At 47.5% G+C, this 18,279-nt stretch overlaps 1 protein-coding gene across 1 annotated transcript in view; it reads left to right on the forward strand.

The window, feature by feature from the left end:
- Positions 1-10,045: 10,045 nt before the first annotated feature.
- Positions 10,046-18,279, forward strand: part of LOC139051818 (serine/threonine-protein kinase mos-like) — a 55,657-nt gene continuing 47,423 nt past the window's right edge. The window contains exon 1 of the mRNA XM_070528830.1: positions 10,046-10,189. The gene's annotated coding sequence lies outside the window, so the exon portion shown is untranslated. The remainder of the gene's footprint in view (positions 10,190-18,279) is intronic.

Below are 18,279 nucleotides of genomic sequence, written 5' to 3' on the forward strand. Positions count from 1 at the left end.
CCACGGAGCCCCGAAAACACGTGCATTCGCCACAAAATTGAAACGAGAACTCTTGGTACTCATGGTACTTGGTACGAATGGATGGATGGATGTTATGAGCGTCCCCTTTGGAACGAAGTGGTGGGTTGTGCCTCCAAAACTCTTGCTATTATTATCGGCGAGGAGTTACGGAGTCGCCATCTATCGGAAGCGCCTCGCTGGCGTAGTATGAGGGATCACGCGGCGCGCTCCTCATAGGTTTTGCTGTCAGCGCTCACTGAAAACACCACGCGCGAGCTCTCCTGGACATTTCCGTAAGTACTTTCGAAACGAGAGAAGTTTTTTACTGTCTAAATAATAATCTTGGGCAAACTGAAAGCACAGAACCGTTTACAGACGCTATCTCTTTACCGAATACGTACAAACGCCACTGCGCGCGGTCGCCGCGATGGAGTCTCCTGAACCGGCTTCTTGCGTGAAAGGTAGGTAAACGCTGAGAGCAAACCATGTGAAATATGTTCTTATAGTGCTTGTATAACTAAATGGAGCGTAATCGAATGAATCCTCAATGCAGCGATCGCACAGATTCTCAGCGACCGAGTGCGCGTCTGCATGCCTGTCCCCGCAGTGTTTCGCTTTCGCCGCGTGCGCGTTTTCGCGCCGTGCCATGAGCTTTTGGCAGCAGAATATGAGCATTTGACAGTATGCAAGCAACCGTTGTTGCGTGGCTGTTATCAGAGCTGTTCAAAAATAATTTCATTGTAAAGACTTCGACGCCTACGGGGACTGTGATGTGCCGTCGCGACGATTCAATCTTTCTTTTTTGTCTAAATTCTTGGACGTTTCAATAATATTTCTCTAGTTGCGTCGCACTGTGTGTTTATCGGTGTTCTCAGCGTGCGGTTTCCCGCAGCTTCTTTATTGTAATCCAGTGCATTAATTCATAACACAAACATGACCATATGCCATGATTTTTTTTAATGTGCGCCTTACCGCTCCCTTTGCACTCCAGTGAACTTGCCAGTATCTATAGCATCGACAAGTTCATAGACCAAACCGTCATGACATTAGACGGGCGAGTGTCTCAGTGCGCGTTTTCCGAACATCGCAGACACGGCGCCGTAGCAGAAATCTTCCTCGCGTCTGTGCTTGCTGCGTACCTGAGTTGTAGCCGATGGCTGTTTGCCGGTTTTATGTTTCGCGAGCCAAGCTTTACGCAGCTTCTTGTCCTGCGGCTACGTGTGAATAAGGCTGACACCGGGCTCCGTTGCGTACGTCCGGCACTGCGGCACCGAACAGTAGCCTACCATGTAGCGCGCCTTCAAAGGCAGCCACCTATTGTGGTGCTTTCAAGAGTTGTAAAAGAAACACTCGAAGCGGGAAAATCTCGCCACTAAATGAGGACCGCAACGTACGAGGGAATTTAAACTCCCGTTTTCAGCTCGCTTCGGCGCTCCCGAAGCAGCCGACGCGGCCGCTATGTCCGCGTGATCCCTAATAGCACGTCACGCCGACGGTGGCGCCAGCTTTTCCAGTGGTGGAGCTCGAGGCCACTACTACGGATGAATGGATGGATGGATGGAAGGTAAGAGCATCCCCTTTGAAACGGGGTGATGGCAGTTGCCACCATGCTCACATTTTTTTATTTTGCCTTTTATTTTTATTTTTATCTGTGTTGTGTGTTATTGAATTTCTCCATTTTCTTTAAATACATCTTCCTACCCTTTTAACCTTACGTCACCTCTCTGCTTTTGAGCCACCAATCCTCCAATCGCCTTTTGCTAATTTCCACCGCATATTTGTTTACATGACTATTATTATCTCTGAACCCTAGGGCCTCTGGAAGGGTGACTGTGACCGCATCGACATCGGGCTTGATACCATCACATTTAGTATGAGGTGTTCCGTTGTTTCTACATATTTACCACACACAGTACATGTGTCTTCTTCGTCGTTAAATTTCTTTTTATAGCTCCGCGTTCTAAGACATCCTGATCTAGCTTCAAAGAGTAAGGCACTGCCTCATGCGTTATCATAAAACGCTTCCTTCCTGATTTGCTGTTTCCAGTATCGATATAGTTCCACACTATGCTTCTTTTCCATTGAATTTATCCAATTTTTACCTTCCGCATTTTTAACCTGTCGTTTAATGCTCTGTCTTTCTTCGTCCTCGTGTCTGGCATACTTACTGGTTAGCTTCCTACTTCTTTTCCGCCATTGTGAGTCAACGCTCTTTCTTTATAGGTATTTAAACACCTTAGCTGCCCATCTGTTATCGTCCAATTTGCTCAGACGTTTTTCGTATAGGATTTTACTCTGAGCTTCCCGTGCTTCGAACGATGCCCAGCCCATATCTCCCTGTACTGCTTCGTTTATGGTTCTCCCGTGGGCACCTAGTGCTAACCTTCCCACAGCTCTCTGATTTACTTCTGGTCTTGACTGAACCTCTGCCCTTAAACACAGGACCGTATTCCCGAAAGTAAGCCTCGGCACCATTACTCCCTTCCAAATACATCTCAGTACCTCATACCTGTTGTACCCCCACAATGCCTTATGTTTCATTATCCCGGCATCTCTTCGCCCTTTTGCTATGAGAGACTGTTCGTGCTTTTCCATGTACATCTGCCTTTGTTTGTCCATACTCCGAGATATTTGTATTCGGCCACTCGGGGTATTTCATGGCCTTGTATTGTAAGCTCCTGATCAGTTGTATCGTTGAAAAACATCCCATCGGACCAGGCACGTACCCAGGGGGGGGGGGGGGCCCGGGCCCCCCCCGAAATCAAGTGGCATACCCCCCCCCCCCCTCCCCATGTGCACCCACGCCACCACTCCTCACACATTCCTAAAGCGCCGCCAGACCAATGTTGAGACTTGGCAGCTGTTCATCGGTCAGCATTACGCTGCCTTTTTCACTCCTTTTAGATGGTGGTAGTTATAGGCCTCTCTTGTAATGTGAAGGACAGTTTTCTCATAGATTCTGCGTCCGCGCGATTAACTCGAGACGCGTTCAGTTGTCAGCATCTATTCAACCGTCACGCGCATAGCTGTTGCTTTTATTAGTTCAACCTTCTTTGTCTAGGCTGATCCTGGGACCAGGAGAGGGATGCGGCTGTTACTAAGCTGGTCTGTACTCTCATGGAACGAGTTGCGGCCGGAGAAAACGTCAGTTGCGTTTAACTTTTCCCTTTGCTTCATTATTTCCTTGAGTTACAGCTCGCCGCGACGCTGGCAGATGCCCGAAACCATATACACGTGATATGGGTTAGATAAGGTGGGAAATAAAATAATGTGAAAGAGCGTCCATCATGAAACCCTGCAATAACCCTTAAACCCATAAGCAAGATGGCTGTCGCCCATTACCTCGTCTGTTTTTCCCTAATTGTATAGCACTTTTCGTGCAAAATTGACAACTGGAAACAAAAATCGCAAGGAGTTGAGAAATTAAGCGATCTACTAAGGGAGAGAGTCAAGGCAACAACCAAACTGCAAGCAAAAGCGAATAATAAAAATGTTAACCAGTGTTTATGAGAATATTTATGGATCAACATCTTTTTATTTAAAAAGGAAGTAGGGAAAACGACGCCGGAAGTGGAGAACAATTACTTGTTTTGAATGACGCTTCTACAGTTATCGGTGGAACCGCCTCACGTAGCCACTTCTCTGCTGTGCTTATGTGGGTGTTTTTCTAACCTTTCGCGGTGAGCGCAGTACGTCTAGAATTGCAGAGTCCTGCGCTCTACGCGGTTGTATGGGACTGGCGGCCGCGCAGCGTTACGCAATTCGCGGAACTGTCAAAACTGATCAACAAGGCCAAAATAACTGATATTCGAAACTATAACATGAGAAAGACTGAAGAAGCAGTAAGAAATGAACGCAGCCTGAAATCAGTAGAAAAGAAACCTGGCATAGGACAAACCATGATGTATGGACTAAAAGATAAGAAGGATAATATTATCAGCAATCTCGAAGATACAGTAAAAGCAGGGGAAAAATTCTAAGCGGACCTGTATACAGTAACCAGAGGAGTCACGATACTTCAATTAGAAACAGTAGTGAACAGGATACAGAAACTCTCCTACAACTAGCGATGAGGTCAAAAGGGCCCTGCAAGACATGAAACGATGAAGAGCGGGAGGAGAAGGTGGAATAACAGTTGATTTAATCAAAGATGGAGAAGACATATTGCTTGGAAAACTGGCGGATCTTTATAGGAAGTGTCTATCGACTGCAAATGTCCCAGAAAACTGGAAGAATGCAGACATTATACTAATCCACAAAAGAGGAGACGTTAAATAATTGAAAAAATTATGGGACCATTAGCTTGCTCCTAGTATTTTATAAAATATTTACCAAAATAATATCCAATAGAATAAGGGCAACACTAGGTTTTTGACAACCAAGGGAACAGGCTGGCTTCAGGAAGAGATACTTTACAATGGATCACATCCATGTCATCAATCAGGTTATCGCGAAATCTGCAGAGTACAATAAGCCTCTCTATGTGGCTTATATAGATTACGAAAATGCATTTGATTCAGTAGAGATACCAGCAATCATAGAGGCACTACGTTATCAAGGAGTACAGAACGCTTACGTAAAAAGCTTGGAAAATATTGCTGCATGCATGTGGTATTTGTTTGTTTAAACGAGGCGCGTAGGCGCCATCACCCCAGAAAAGAGGAGGAAGAACGAACTGGGCTCGCGCTGTGAATCTAACCGGTCAGCGCTGCAACCGTTGTTGTAAATATATTCTGTAAATAGTTTCTCGTCTTACTGACTCGTCCTTCGCGTAAGAATATCTACAGAGGTTCTACAGCTACCTTAATTCTACACAAGAAAAGCAGGGAGATACCTATAGAGAAAAGGGTCAGACAGGGAGACAATTTCTCCAAAGCTATTCACTGCGTGCTTAGAAGAATTCAAGCTATTAAACTGGAAAGGCTTGGGAGGAAAGATCAACGGCAGATATCTCAGCAACCTTCGGTTTGCCGATGGCATTGTTCTACTGAACAACAATGCAGACGAGTTACAACAAATGATTGGAGACCTAACAGAGAGAGTGTAAGAGTGGGGTTGAATATTAATATGCAGAAGATGAAGATAAAGATAAATAGCCGGGCAAAGAAACAAGAGATCAGGATAGCCAGTTGGCCACTAGAGACTGTGAAGGAATACGTTTACCTAGGTCAATTAATCACGGGGAACCCTGGCCATGAGAAGGAAATTCTCAGAAGAATAAAAATAGGTTGGATCGCATACGGCAGACATTGCCAGCTCCTGACTGGACGCTTACCATTATTATTAAAAAGTAAGGTGTGCAATCAGTGAATTTTGCCAGTGCTGACATATGGGGCAGAGACTTGAGAGGAAGGTAAGGACCGCGCAAAGAGCGATCGAACGAAGATTGCTAGGCATAACGTTAAGAGAGAGAAAGAGAGCGGTTTCGATCAGAGAGCGAACGGGTATAGACGATATTCTCATTGACATCAAGAGGAAAAAATGTAGCTGGGCAGGTCATGTAATGCGCTGGTTAGATAACCGTTGGACCATTAGGGTTACAGAATGGGTACCAACAGAAGGGAAACGCAGTCGAGGACGACAAAACATTAGGTGGAGCGATGAAATTAGGAAATTCGTGGGCGCTAGTTGGAATCGGTTGGCGCAGGACAGGGGTAATTGGAGATCGCAGGGAGAGGCCTTCGTCCTGCAGTGGAAATAAAACCGGATGATGATGATGATGATAATGATGGAGGTGGTGGGCCCCCCCCCCCGAAAAAAAATCCTGGGTACGTGCCTGCATCGGACTTAGCTGCACTAAAACTGAAAGCTAAACTGTGTAAACTAAACCAGAGTTTGCAAATCTTCCTGGCTATCTGCTAACAGTAGAATATCGTCCGCATACATTAAACCCGATAGTCGCTGCTCAACCTTTTCGCCTAATCTGTACGACAGATTATACCCTAGATTGCTTCGTTGTAATCTTCTTTCCATGCTTATCATATAAAACATGAACAGCAGCGGTGATAGAGGACAACCTTGCCTTAATCCTTTGTGAACCTCGACAGTTGTCGTACTCTTAATTCCTTCCGATGTTATTTCAACGTTATTTTCTCGATATAGTTCCTGTACAAAATCAATTACCTCATGACCGATACCTTCAGCTTTTAATATGTTCCACAGGAGTTCCCTGTTCACGTTGTCGTATGCACCACTTATGTCCAGGAAGGCTAAATACAGAGGTCTATTTTCCGCCTTAGCTATTTCTATGCACCGGTAAGCACGAACAGGCTATCTTCTAAGCGCCTACCACTTCTGAACCCGTTCTGAAGTTCCCCGAATATTCTATCACTTTCTACCCATGACTGCATTTTAATTTCACCGCCTGCATCGCCAGCCCATATATAACTGATGTTATCGTAATTGGTCGGAAGGATTTTATGTTCTTCTTATCACATTTCTCTTTATAAATCAAAACCATTTTACTCTGTTTCCAGCTGTGCGGAATTTGCTTATTTGTTATGACTGCCTCCAATGCTTTTATCAGCGTTTCCTTGCTTCTTGGGCCAAGTTCATTAATTGATTGGAATTTCGTCTATCCCCGCGGACGTGCATATTGGAACCTTTGCTTCCGCCTTTTTCCAGTTAAGATTGGTGAGTTCTAAGCTGTTTTATATTATGCTATTCTCTGTTGCTCCCTCACTTGCGGCGATTACCCTATCGTCTTTCCTAAATGACTCTGCTATAACTGAACCAATGTAGTTCACAGCGTCATGTTCCTCTAAACAATTTCCTACGGCATCGTGAATCTGTTCCTGTTTTCTGTGATTAGCGTTACCCAGCGAGCTTATATGGTTCCAGAATTTTCTTGACCCCCATTTAGTTGCATCGCGAACTTCAGCCAGCCAGCGATCAGAGGACTGCTTTATTTTAGCCTGGACGAGGACCTGCACTTGTTGTTTCTTTTGTCGATAATATTCCCATTTTTGGCCTATTTCCTCTTCAGATAACCGCGCCCTCTTTGCTTCTCTGTGTTCCCGAGACGCCTACCGTCGTTGTTCGATGGCCTCTCTAATTTCCTTATTCCACCAACTTCGTGGCTTCCTCTTTCCTCTCCAGCGGTTTACTGCTTTTACCTCTTTTATTTTTGTACTAATGAGTAGGTCTAACTGATTATAATCCCACCTTTCCATGGGATGTTTCTCTATTGCTTCCTCTATGCCAGCCGCTATTTGCGCTATTTGCGCGCCGTTTAATTTTGCGTACTTTTTTTTACTTCCCTGCATTTCTCTTTTGAGTAGGGCTCCCAACTGTAGACTAATACGCTTATGATCACTTCCGAGGCTGTACTTCCCCTCTTCGTCTATTTCCATTATTGCGAGCTTGCTATACAACCCCTGCGACATTAAGCAGTAGTCAATGGTCGTTCGTCTGTTACGGGACTCCCACGTGATTTGTCCCTGACACTTAGTTTCTCTATTCACTATAACTAGGTTGTGTCGCTCACAGAAGTCTAGCATCAACTCCCCATTGCAATCTGTGTATCCATCCAGATCCTCCATGTGGCCATTCATGTCACCCAGAAGACAAATATCGGCACCTTCTCCAAACTGCTTTATGTCGTCATCGAGACACTTCACTAGATCTTTGTTCTCTTGCCTGCATTTGTCCCCTGTCCCTAAATAAACTACTCCTAGCCATGCCTTTTTACCGGCAATTGTACCTGATACCCAGACATGTTCTTTGCCAGTTAACTTTATTCTTTGCCAATTTGTTCCTTGGTGTATGAGCATACCTACTCCTCCTCCCTTCCTCTCCGTTGTTGTTCTATTGCTCCCTTCCCAGACGTAGCCTTCAACAAACGGTGGGTCTTCTAGATCCCTGAGATCAGTTTCGCATAGCGCGTATACACCCACTTCTTCGTCCTTTAACTGCTGTTCTATTTCTAACCACCTCGCTCTCTTTCTACCGCCTTGCATGTTTATGTACCTGATCCTGGTGTTAAATTTCTTTGTAGTTTTCTTCCTGGACCTCCTAGTGGCCATTTTATTGGCGTCAGCCTCTATTGTTGCACTTTCTACACTGTTTTTACCTACCCCTACGCCCTGAGGCGCAGTGGACCCCCTAAAGAAGCTACTGCCCGACCTGCCAGGCGCCAGCCGATCTCGGCTCCTAGCCTTCCATTAAAGTGGATGCCATCTCGCGTAAAGCATCCATCAAAGCCTGCTCTATGCACTTCTTTGTTTATGTCTGCCACTTCAAATCCTTTCTCCTGGCTTAGCTTTCTTATCTCACGATTAAGAGCCACAACGTCCTTGGCAATTGCCCCGTTCCTTCCTTGCACCTCCGGCACTGTGCATACCACGATCTGGACTTGCTGTGCTATCGCCCTTAAATCGTCAACTCCCTCCGCTAATCTTTCCACTACTTTTGCAGCTTCACCATTCAAGACATCATTTAGCCCCGCCGCTACCGCTACCAAATTGAGCTCTGCAACATTCTCAGAAAGCTCGCTTTTTGTTTCCCTCAGTACTGCGTCCATTGTCCTGCCTGGGAACGTCCCGACTGCTACCCGCTTATCACCCTTTGCACGCTCCATTATAGCTCTTTTGCACCTCCTCATATTTGAATCACCACCGATAAGTACTAGGGCATTCTCTCCCTCCCTCCTAACTTCCAGGTTATGTTTATCATTGGCTATGAGCTCATTCCTTAGGGTTAGCTTGTTCCCCTCCTCTCCTCGCGCTCGCTGGCGCCCCTGTGGCTGCAGCGTCGCCCCACTCGGGGCGTGTTGCGCTGCCTAACTATAACTATTGTAAGATTAGGCAGTCGTAGCTGTAGGAAGGAGCTTGACTCTTCGTCAGGACTTAGGAGAGCAGGAGTCATTGGCAGTATTTACATTTTGAACAAAACATACATCGACAGTCTAGCGTGACTCCCATACGGAGCCCGCAAGACTAACACAGCAAACAGCTTACGAGCAAACAGCTCACTAGTACGTTTCTAGCATGACAACGAGCACTCAGCTCCCGACGACGAGCACACCCTAGCAACCGGCAACCGCTGCTTATAAGCACTTGGTCCCCTCCTTGATTCCAAGCGAACGGAAACGTTCGTCCAGTCATCGTTCGACGTCACCGAAGATGACCCGCCCTTTTGGAGGAAGCGGGCTCACATACTCGTGTTGCACACACACAGGTGTAAAGGTCCGGAGCCGACGTCAGAGGGCTTCGTAGAACTCTGCTTTGTCCCGGGTGGCGCGGCCGAGTACCACATTCCTGAGCTGACCCCGCGCCACGTGGCTGCCGGTTTATTCGCAGTTCTCTGAAATGCGCCCCGTCTGGTTGGATTGGAACACGTGCAGCGGGCTGAAAGCTGGCACGTTGTCACCTTGTACGGCCATTCCTAACACTATGCCGATTCACCGGCGGCGAGCCGACTCCCGCTTGCTCCGGCTCCCTGCCTCCCACTTCGCCTGTAGGGTCTACCCTACTTTCTGTGCTTTTGCTACCGGCTTGGTGTCCCGACCCATCATTCTCCGCTGCCCGCGTCTCAAGCGCATCGATCCACCTATGCAGTTCTGCTCAGCTTTCCCTCTCTTCTCCAAGCTCGGCCACGGTTCTTACTAATTGCGCGGCCTGGACCGCTTCCACCTTGACCAACTCGGCGACTTTCGCCTGCAAAGCTACCCGCGCTTCTCCCTCACGTCTGCTTTCGGCTCTTTGAACTTGGCCGTCCAATTTCCTTCCAGTTTTTTTATGCTTCCCTGACCCCTTCGCACAGCCTGCACGTAAAGCTAGACTCCTCCGCGTCTGCTAAGCTCTGGAAACTGGTTTCGTCGAGGGAGCGCCAGCACAGGCGCTCGTCGCACTTTATCATATACACGAATAGGTTATAAAAGCGACACCAACGGCCAATGGTTGAGCGAGAGTGGGCGCAAGTAGCTCGGGGAACCAGCGCTGGAGTTTTCACGGCGCCTGCAGCGCCGCCCTGGCGGTCAGAACGTGCAATGCAACCGCCCCGCGGACGAAAATTGCGTTGCGTGCCCTTAAAGTCGAAGGAAAACAAAAGGGCGCCGACGATACTGTTGCGTATACAAGTGTCACAACTAAGTCGGGATGAGGGAGGATGCATCCTTCTGCGTCTTTCCATCTAAACCCTACGAACAAGAACGGAGGCGGCGTTGGATCCAAGCAGTCAGGCGAGCGAAGTAAGTTCCCGTCTTGTCGCCAAGCGGCGTCGGGCTGGTTTCTAAATCAAATTTCGCGTGTTTCCTTGGTTTATTCGATAGTGAAGACGGTCAGCCATGGCAGACAGTACCAAACAGCAGAATCTGCAGTCGGTATTTCGTCGGAAACAAAATGAGCAGTAGCATGCACCATCCAGCACATGTACCATTTTTCCTTCGCAATCCCACCGCCAAGCCCCTTCCAACGCCACCGCACCAAGTGAACGATACGAAAGGTAAAAATTATCCATTCATTGCCAAGAATTATGTGGGAGGGAAGCTGCCTTGTAATACGAGTTGTATGCGCATAGTGCCGGCGCACGCGCGACTAAGCCACCTATGTGTTTATAAAAATGCGCATGCGGATGAGGACTCGACGCTGAAATTCATCCGGCAGATTTATGTAATTAGTGCTAAATGTAGCCAGGATTGTTACGGATCAAGCAGCGGAGCACTCAAACCTTTGCTTGCGCTAGTCAGCGATAAAGCTTTCTTCTCCATTGACTGCTGTGGCGAAGTAACATCAGAATTTTTTATGTCTAGCCAGAGAAATATGGAATATCTTCAGGCCAACTAATGGCATGGCATCGATACACGACGCAACCGTTAAAGAAACACACGGGCTCGCCGCGACGCACTGTGAAAAACATATAAAGCTTAAAAAGCTTCTTTCGTCGTTTCTTCACTTGATGGCGCTAGCTTCTTTACAAAAAAAAAAAAAAACTCCACTTGAAGCGGCGCGAAAACGGAAACATACGAACTGCGTATGTGTGTGTGTCGTCTGGTTGTGTGGCTGGACTATGCCGCGTTTCGTCGCCAGGGCGGCGTGCAACGCACTCTTGCGATCAGTAAGAGGCGATTGGAGGATTGGTGGAAGAAAAGTAGGGAAACGACAAAGGACGGAGACGTACAAAAGCACAGTTCGCAATAGGGTATCAGAAAATTTGGACGTGGTAGTTCATAGTGTGTTTTTTTTTTCTCATGGGTTAACCTAGGTAGGATATTAGGCAGCATAGTAGCAAGAGCTTGGTGGCGCAAGCCACCGCCCCGTTCCAAAGGGGACGCTCATAACATCCATCCATCCGTGCAACGTCCTAAACAGGAAGGCAGTGACTACAGTGACGGGGCCCGGCACTTTAAGATCTGCACTACAGTGACGGGGCCCGGTACTTTAACATCCACACTACGGTGACGGGGCCCGTCGCTTTAACAACAACACTACACCGACGGGGCCGTCACTATAACGATGTCGGTATTGGGGGCGAGGACGACTTACGGAGTCGCCATCTGTCGGAAGCGCCTCACATGCGTCGGCGTTAAACATACTATGCGGCAGCCCTCCTGAACATTTTTGCAAGTACTCTCGCAATGGCAGTATTTTATCTTTAAAATAATCATGTTGGACAAACAGAAAGCACAGAATGGTTTACAAACGCTATCTCTTTGCCTACTACGTACAGTTAGCTGGGACACTGCGAGCGGTCGCCGCGATCGATTCCACCGAACCGGTTTGCGTGAAACGTAAGCAATCGCTCAGAAAACTATGTGAAATATGTTCTTATAGTGGGATGGCTGTCTGTGTAACTAAATGTAGCATAACAGAATGAAGCTGCAATGCAGCGATCGCACGGGTTCGCGGTGACGGACTTCGCGTGCATGCATGTCCTCGCGCAATGTTTCGCTTTCGCTCCGAGCACGTTTTCGCACCGTGCCGTGAGCTTTATGCCGCAGCATATGAGCATTTGACAGTACGCAAGCAATCATTGTTGCATGGACACTATCGGAGCTGTTCAAAAATAATTTCGTTATAGCTAGGGTCTTCGACGCCTACAGCGACTTGTGATGTTCCGTCGCGATGATTCAGTCTTAATTTTTTTTCTTTTCTTCTAAAGTCTTGGAAGCTTCAATATCATTATTTCTCAAATTTCATCGAACTGCATGTTTATCGGTCTTCTAAGCGAGCAATTACCCGCTGCTTCTTTTTCTTAATTCAGTAGAATATTCATTGTCTGGTGCTGCACAAGCAGGAACATATGTGCCGTGCCTTTTTTAATGTGTTTTACCATTCCCCTTCCATTAGAGTGAACTTTCTTTCTTTATTATAATCATCATAGGTGTTACAGTGCATACGCAAAATATTGTACATTCGTGGACAAGTACCCATTGCGGTCGTTCGATCCGTATGTGTGCAATCAATGTATTCCGTTACTGCACGGAAGTTGCTGACATCGTGAAATTCACGTGGTGTTGTGGACAGTACTGGAATAAAATACCGCGGTCCGTGAAGTGCTCGGCATCCCCATAGGCGCCAGCACCGAGAAGCTCATGCAGCCGGGGGTCCACAACACCTTCGATGAGGTTGGGTCACAGAAGTTAGTCCAGGTTGTCAGGCTCATTTCCTCGCCTGCGGGGAGGCGGATCCTGGAGGCGCTGGACTTTAACCCGTCAGGGAAAGGCGGTGCGTGCTCGACGCGTGGTCGCGGGAGGCCGTCACGGTCTCGCCGTTCCCGCGCAACGTGCACCCGCAACGCAATGTAGGCACGCGCCGGGCCCGAGCGGCCGCACTTCTCGGATCCGTCGCCGACGATCCACGATCGGTCGCGTTCGTCGACGTCGCCCAATACGGTTCGTCCGACCGGTTCGCGGCGGCCGTGGTGGATCACAGGGGCAACCTAACGCCGCGTCCGTGCGGGGCAGGTGTCCGGATTGCGGAGATCCATTCTGCACTTTAGAACACATGCTCTGGCGGTGTCCCTCGTTACGGGACCACGGTCATCTCACCACGGAAGAAGAGTGGGAGGAGGCGGTCAGGCACGGCCTGCCCGTCCCAACGTCGGAACGGCTCGCGGCGGCCCCCTACCTCATAAGGGGGTTTCGGAGTCGCTCCTCAGGACCTTAATAAAGTTCACCGCCTGCCGTGAAGTGTTTGAAGTTGTTTGCATAGAATGTTTGAAAGAACTGCAGGGCAAAGGTTAAAACGCCGGGCCCCGTCACTGTAGTGTATATGTTAAAGTACCGGGCCCCGTCACTGTAGTACAGATGTTAAAGTGCCGGGCCCCGTCACTGTAGTGCATATGTTAAAGTACCGGGCCCCGTCACTGTAGTACAGATGTTAAAGTGCCGGGCCCCGTCACTGTAGTCACTACCTATTATACCAAACAGGAAAGGGCCAGGACTAGTTGTTATTTATTCTATGACTAGCCCAGCGCTTGGCGAAGGGGGTGGACGACTTGCGCGAGCTATCCCCTCAAGTGCAGATCGTGGTGTTGGTGTGCACGGTGCCGGAGGTGCCTGTGCGTGACAGTCACGTACAAAGAGCCGTAATGGCTGCCAATGAGGAAATATGGAAAATGAGCCGAGAGAAGGGCTTCGAGGTTGTCGAAGTAAACAGGGAAGTGAGAAGGTGTGGTGGTTTTAAACGAGATGGGATCCACCTCAATTACAGGTTAGCACGAGAAGTGGGCTGGCGACTTGGGGTCTCGCTGTAGCTTGTTTAGGGGGCCCGCGGGCGCTCAGGAGGTCAGAGTAGGTAGTAATGAAGAGGACCCCTAGGGGAACATCAGAAGAGCACCACCGTCTATAACAGAAAAAGTAGGAAAGCAAGAAAAATTGGAGGACGCTTAAGCTTCGCCTTCAAGAGTGGAACGCGACAGCGTTCCCGTCGACCCGCCAAGGGGTGTAAGACAGTGGGCTACAGGGCAGCCATCACTTACGAGGCGCCCCGCATCGGACGCGGTGAGCGCCGAGCCATATGGTCGAGCAACGCGGCGTTCGGCGCAGCAACGAAACGTGCACCTGAGCAAGCGGAACGAACCGAAGAACTCGGTATCTCGGAGGGGGAAATGATGCACGCCAGCCGAACGTCGTGATCGGCGCGGGCAGAGAGATAGACAGATAGCGATCTAAAGAAAGGAAGGACGCTTGATTCTGTAGAGGGAGCAAGGCGAAGCGTTGTCAGGGGAGAGGGAGTCGGGGCCGCGAACAGCCTCGCACCGGTCCTCGCAGCTCCAATGCGCGCGTGGCGCGCCATCTGTCGGGGCAGCGCCGTACATGGAGAGGAGGGGGTCCTCTGTGTTTGCCGCAAGATGGCTCTGCGTGTGCGGAAAGCGCAGAAGAAATGCAGCGGAAACGCACTTCGCTACTCGTGTATTTGCGACTTCTGTAAGTTACATGTTCATAATTACCGATATACACCGCAGTATAACTTTCCACGGCTCGTTTCGAAGGCAACACCGCATTCACTAGAGGCGCGTTTGTACCGCTTGGAATGTATTACTTAGGGCCTGAACGAGATGTTTTCAAGCGTGTCAATAATGTGCCTGTACGAGCTAACACAAAATCATTCTTTTTCAAACTGCATACCGGCACACTGCCTGTTAAGCCATGGCTAAGAAGCAAGGGCTTGTTTGTCCCATGGTCAGACAACTGTCTTATATGTAACAATTAAGGAAGAAACTGTCGAACATATTTTTCTTGACTGCCACGATGCCCGCTTTCTTTGGGACATCCTGCAAAGAACATTAAAAAAGGAGCTTCCTATCACTGCGTTCGGAATAAGGTTTTTGCCATGTGCTGAACCTGACGGTGTGCCGGTGGACATGTTGATGCTATTGTGTATGCAAAGTGTGTGGCGAACACGTATGGCTGTACGCAATGCTGATGTTGATGCATGGCCAGCAATGTATTATTTTACTGAGAATGTTAATTATACAAGCGAAGTGTTGAAACTGCTAAGTGATCCGCCAAATTGGCTTTCAGTGTTGGACAGTTTGGCTTCGATGAAGCCATTTTAACATGACACGTCAGTCTTAGTAACGACTAGACGTTTTAACATTCGGTTTTATTTGACAATATTTGTATGTACTTGCCAAGCCGGTAATAAAGAAAAAAAAACTCGTGGCTGAGTGGTAGCGTCTCCGTCTCACACTGCGGAGACCCTGGTTCGATTCCCAACCAGCACATCTTGGAAGTTGCTTTTTTATTTATGAAGTGCCTGCCATGATTTATCGCTCACGGTCAATGCCGCGGACGCCGACGACACCGGCTTTTCTGCGACACGAGCTCCTTAACGCTATCGCGTTAAAAAGCACTCACCATGCAATAGGCTACATAAACATGCAGGGCGGCAGAAGAAAGGAAAAGTGGGCAGAGATTGAGGAGCTGTTACATAGAGAACAAATAGGGGTGTATGCGGTTACAGAAACGCACCTTAGCGACTCAAAAGAGCCGCCCGCTATTGAGAATTATGTTTGCGAAGAGTGCAACAAAACTAGGTCGGAAAGAAAGGGAGGGTGAGTCGGAATGCTCATCCATCAGGGAGCCAAATGGAAAAGAGTTAATTCACAGTGTCAAGAGCATCTTTGGTTATCAGGTACGATGAGTGGGAAAGAAACTTGGCTGGACGTTACATATTTGTGGACCGGAAAAAATTGCGCAGAGAAGAATAAAGAGTTAGTGGAATGCATAAGCGCTGATATTAAGGGTTTCGGGAATGGTGCTGAAATTGTCCTATTAGGTGACATGAATGCCCACATACAGGATTTAGATGGCTGTACCGACAACAACGGGAAGTCAATGCTAGACATTTGTGAGCAACATAACCTCGTTATCGTGAATACAGGGCCTAAGTGTGAAGGACAGATCACGTGGGAAGTGGGAAACCGGCATTCGACCATTCATTACTGTCTGATGACAGAAGGAATACATGATAAGTTGAGAGAAATGGTCATCGATGAGGAATGGTTTAGCAGCATAGGGAGTGACCATAAACGCATCATATGGACAATGGGATATGTAGTTGGGGAAGAGAGCAAGGAAAGCAAAATGGCCAGTCCAAATTTGAACGCAGAACAAATAGCAAATATAGTCACTAGAGTTGAGGAAGAACTTGGCAAATGGCCAAGAGTGGGAATATGATGAGCTTCTCAGTGTAATAACGACAGAAATACAGAAAGAGAAACAAAACGTTCGTTGGAAAGGAAAAAAGAAACCGAAAAGCTGGTGGAACAAGAAGATACGAGAAGCGATCGCCGAACGACAGAAAGCATCTCGAGAGCACAGGCAGGCAAAGAAGGCGCAGTAGCCGCAGGATAATGTAACCAGTATAAATGGGAAATATACCGGGAGAAAATGTCTATGATTCAAATAGTGGTGCAAGCAAAGATAAAAGGTGAAAGTGAACGTTGGTTGTCAGAAATATGTGAGAAAAAGAAGGCCGCACCTAAAATATTTCGGAACCACATAAAATTCTTAGGCAGGAAGTCAGCAACAATACAACAACATATACTAGACGAAGATGAAAACAGACTGGAAGGAGAAGCGGCAATAAATTACATCCGAAACGCAACAGCCGAATCCTTCCAAGGCAATGACGAGGTTTTACTTGAGGAAAAAAATAGCATGAAAGATACCCAAGTGGAAAAGGAGCTGGTGCTGACAAATTTAAACTGGAAGAAAGCGGACGAGAAAATTCCTAAGCGCACAGCCACAGGGCTAGACGAGGTTCCCGTTAGGCTGATAAATGAACTGGGACCAAAAAGTAAGGAAGCTCTGGTGAAAGCAGTGGAAAAAATTTTAAGAGATAGACGAATGCCAGACAGTTGGCGACAAAGTAGAATGAATTTAATTTATAAAGGTAAGGGGGAGAAAGACAGAATTCACTCTTATAAACCGTTGACCATTACATCGGTAATATACAGGCTAGCAATGCAGGCAATCAAATTAAAGCTTCAAGCATGGACAGAGAATAATGGCATTTTGGGAGAGCTTCAGAATGGCTTTAGAATAGGTAGGCGTTTGGATGATAACTTGTTCTTACTCAGTGTATCGAAATATCAAAAGCAGAAAGCAGACCGTTGTATATGACCTTTTTGGACATTACAGGAGCATACGACAACGTAGACCGCAACATTTTGCGGGATATTCTGCAAGGGGAAGGCTTAGGTAACGATTGTCTACAGCTTTTGAGAGAGGTTTACCTAGAAAATACCGTTTGCGTTGAATGGGAAGGGATGAGAAGCGCGGAGAAAGTTCAAATCAACAAGGGACTGAGGCAGGGGTGCCCTTTATCCCCGCTGCTGTTTATGATGTACATGGTGAGGATGGAGAGGGAGCTAGAAGGAAGTAATATCGGGTTTAATCTCTCATACAAACAGGCAGGTACAGTAATAGAGCAGCAACTCCCAGGTTTATTTTATGCGGACGACATTGTTTTGCTAGCTAACAAGCAAAGTGATTTGCAACGTCTGCCTAATATCTGTGGACAGGAAGGCAACAATTTAGGTTAGAAAATCAGGTGTTATGGTATTCAATGAAAACAGTGAACAAACAGTGGAGATACAGGGCCAAGAAATACCTCGGGTAACAGAATATAAATACCTTGGTATATGGATAAACGAAGGCAATGGATATATGGAAGCACAGGAAAAAACCATAACAGTCAAGGGGAAGAGAAATGCAGCCATAATGAAGCACAGAGCGCTATGGGGATACAATAGGTACGAGGTCCTACGAGGTATGTGGAAAGGGGTAATGGTTCCAGGACTTACTTTTGGAAATGCGGTTGTTTGCTTTAAATCAGGGGTACAATCAGGGCTCGGCGGGAACCAAAGGTCAGTGGGTCGCCTCGCATTGGGCGCTCACGGGAAGACTACAAATGAAGCTGTGCAGGGGGATATGGGCTGGACTAGTTAAGTGAGGGAAGCTCGCAGTAAAATTGAGTATGAAGAACGGCTGAGGAATATGGAAGAAAGTAAATGGGCTGGGAGAGTGTTCAGGTATCTGTATAGGCAAAACATTGATTCACAGTGGAGGAAAAGAACTAGGAAGCTTACCAGCAAGTATGCGGCCTGTGGGGTGGGCAACACAGCAACAAAGAAGGTCAAGCGGAAAGTTAGAGAGGCTGAATTAATCTTATGGGTGGCGGCAATGGAAAAGAAACCGGCCATGAGTAACTACTTAAGAGGAAAAAACGAAATCAGGAAAGAAACCATTTATGATAACTCAAAGGGAAGCTCATTACATTTCGAAGCGAGATCGGGATGCCTTAGAACACGCACCTATAAAGCGAGATA

The sequence above is a fragment of the Dermacentor albipictus genome, unplaced genomic scaffold (genome assembly GCF_038994185.2).
Source record: "Dermacentor albipictus isolate Rhodes 1998 colony unplaced genomic scaffold, USDA_Dalb.pri_finalv2 scaffold_14, whole genome shotgun sequence".
Classification (NCBI taxonomy): Eukaryota; Metazoa; Arthropoda; class Arachnida; order Ixodida; family Ixodidae; genus Dermacentor; species Dermacentor albipictus.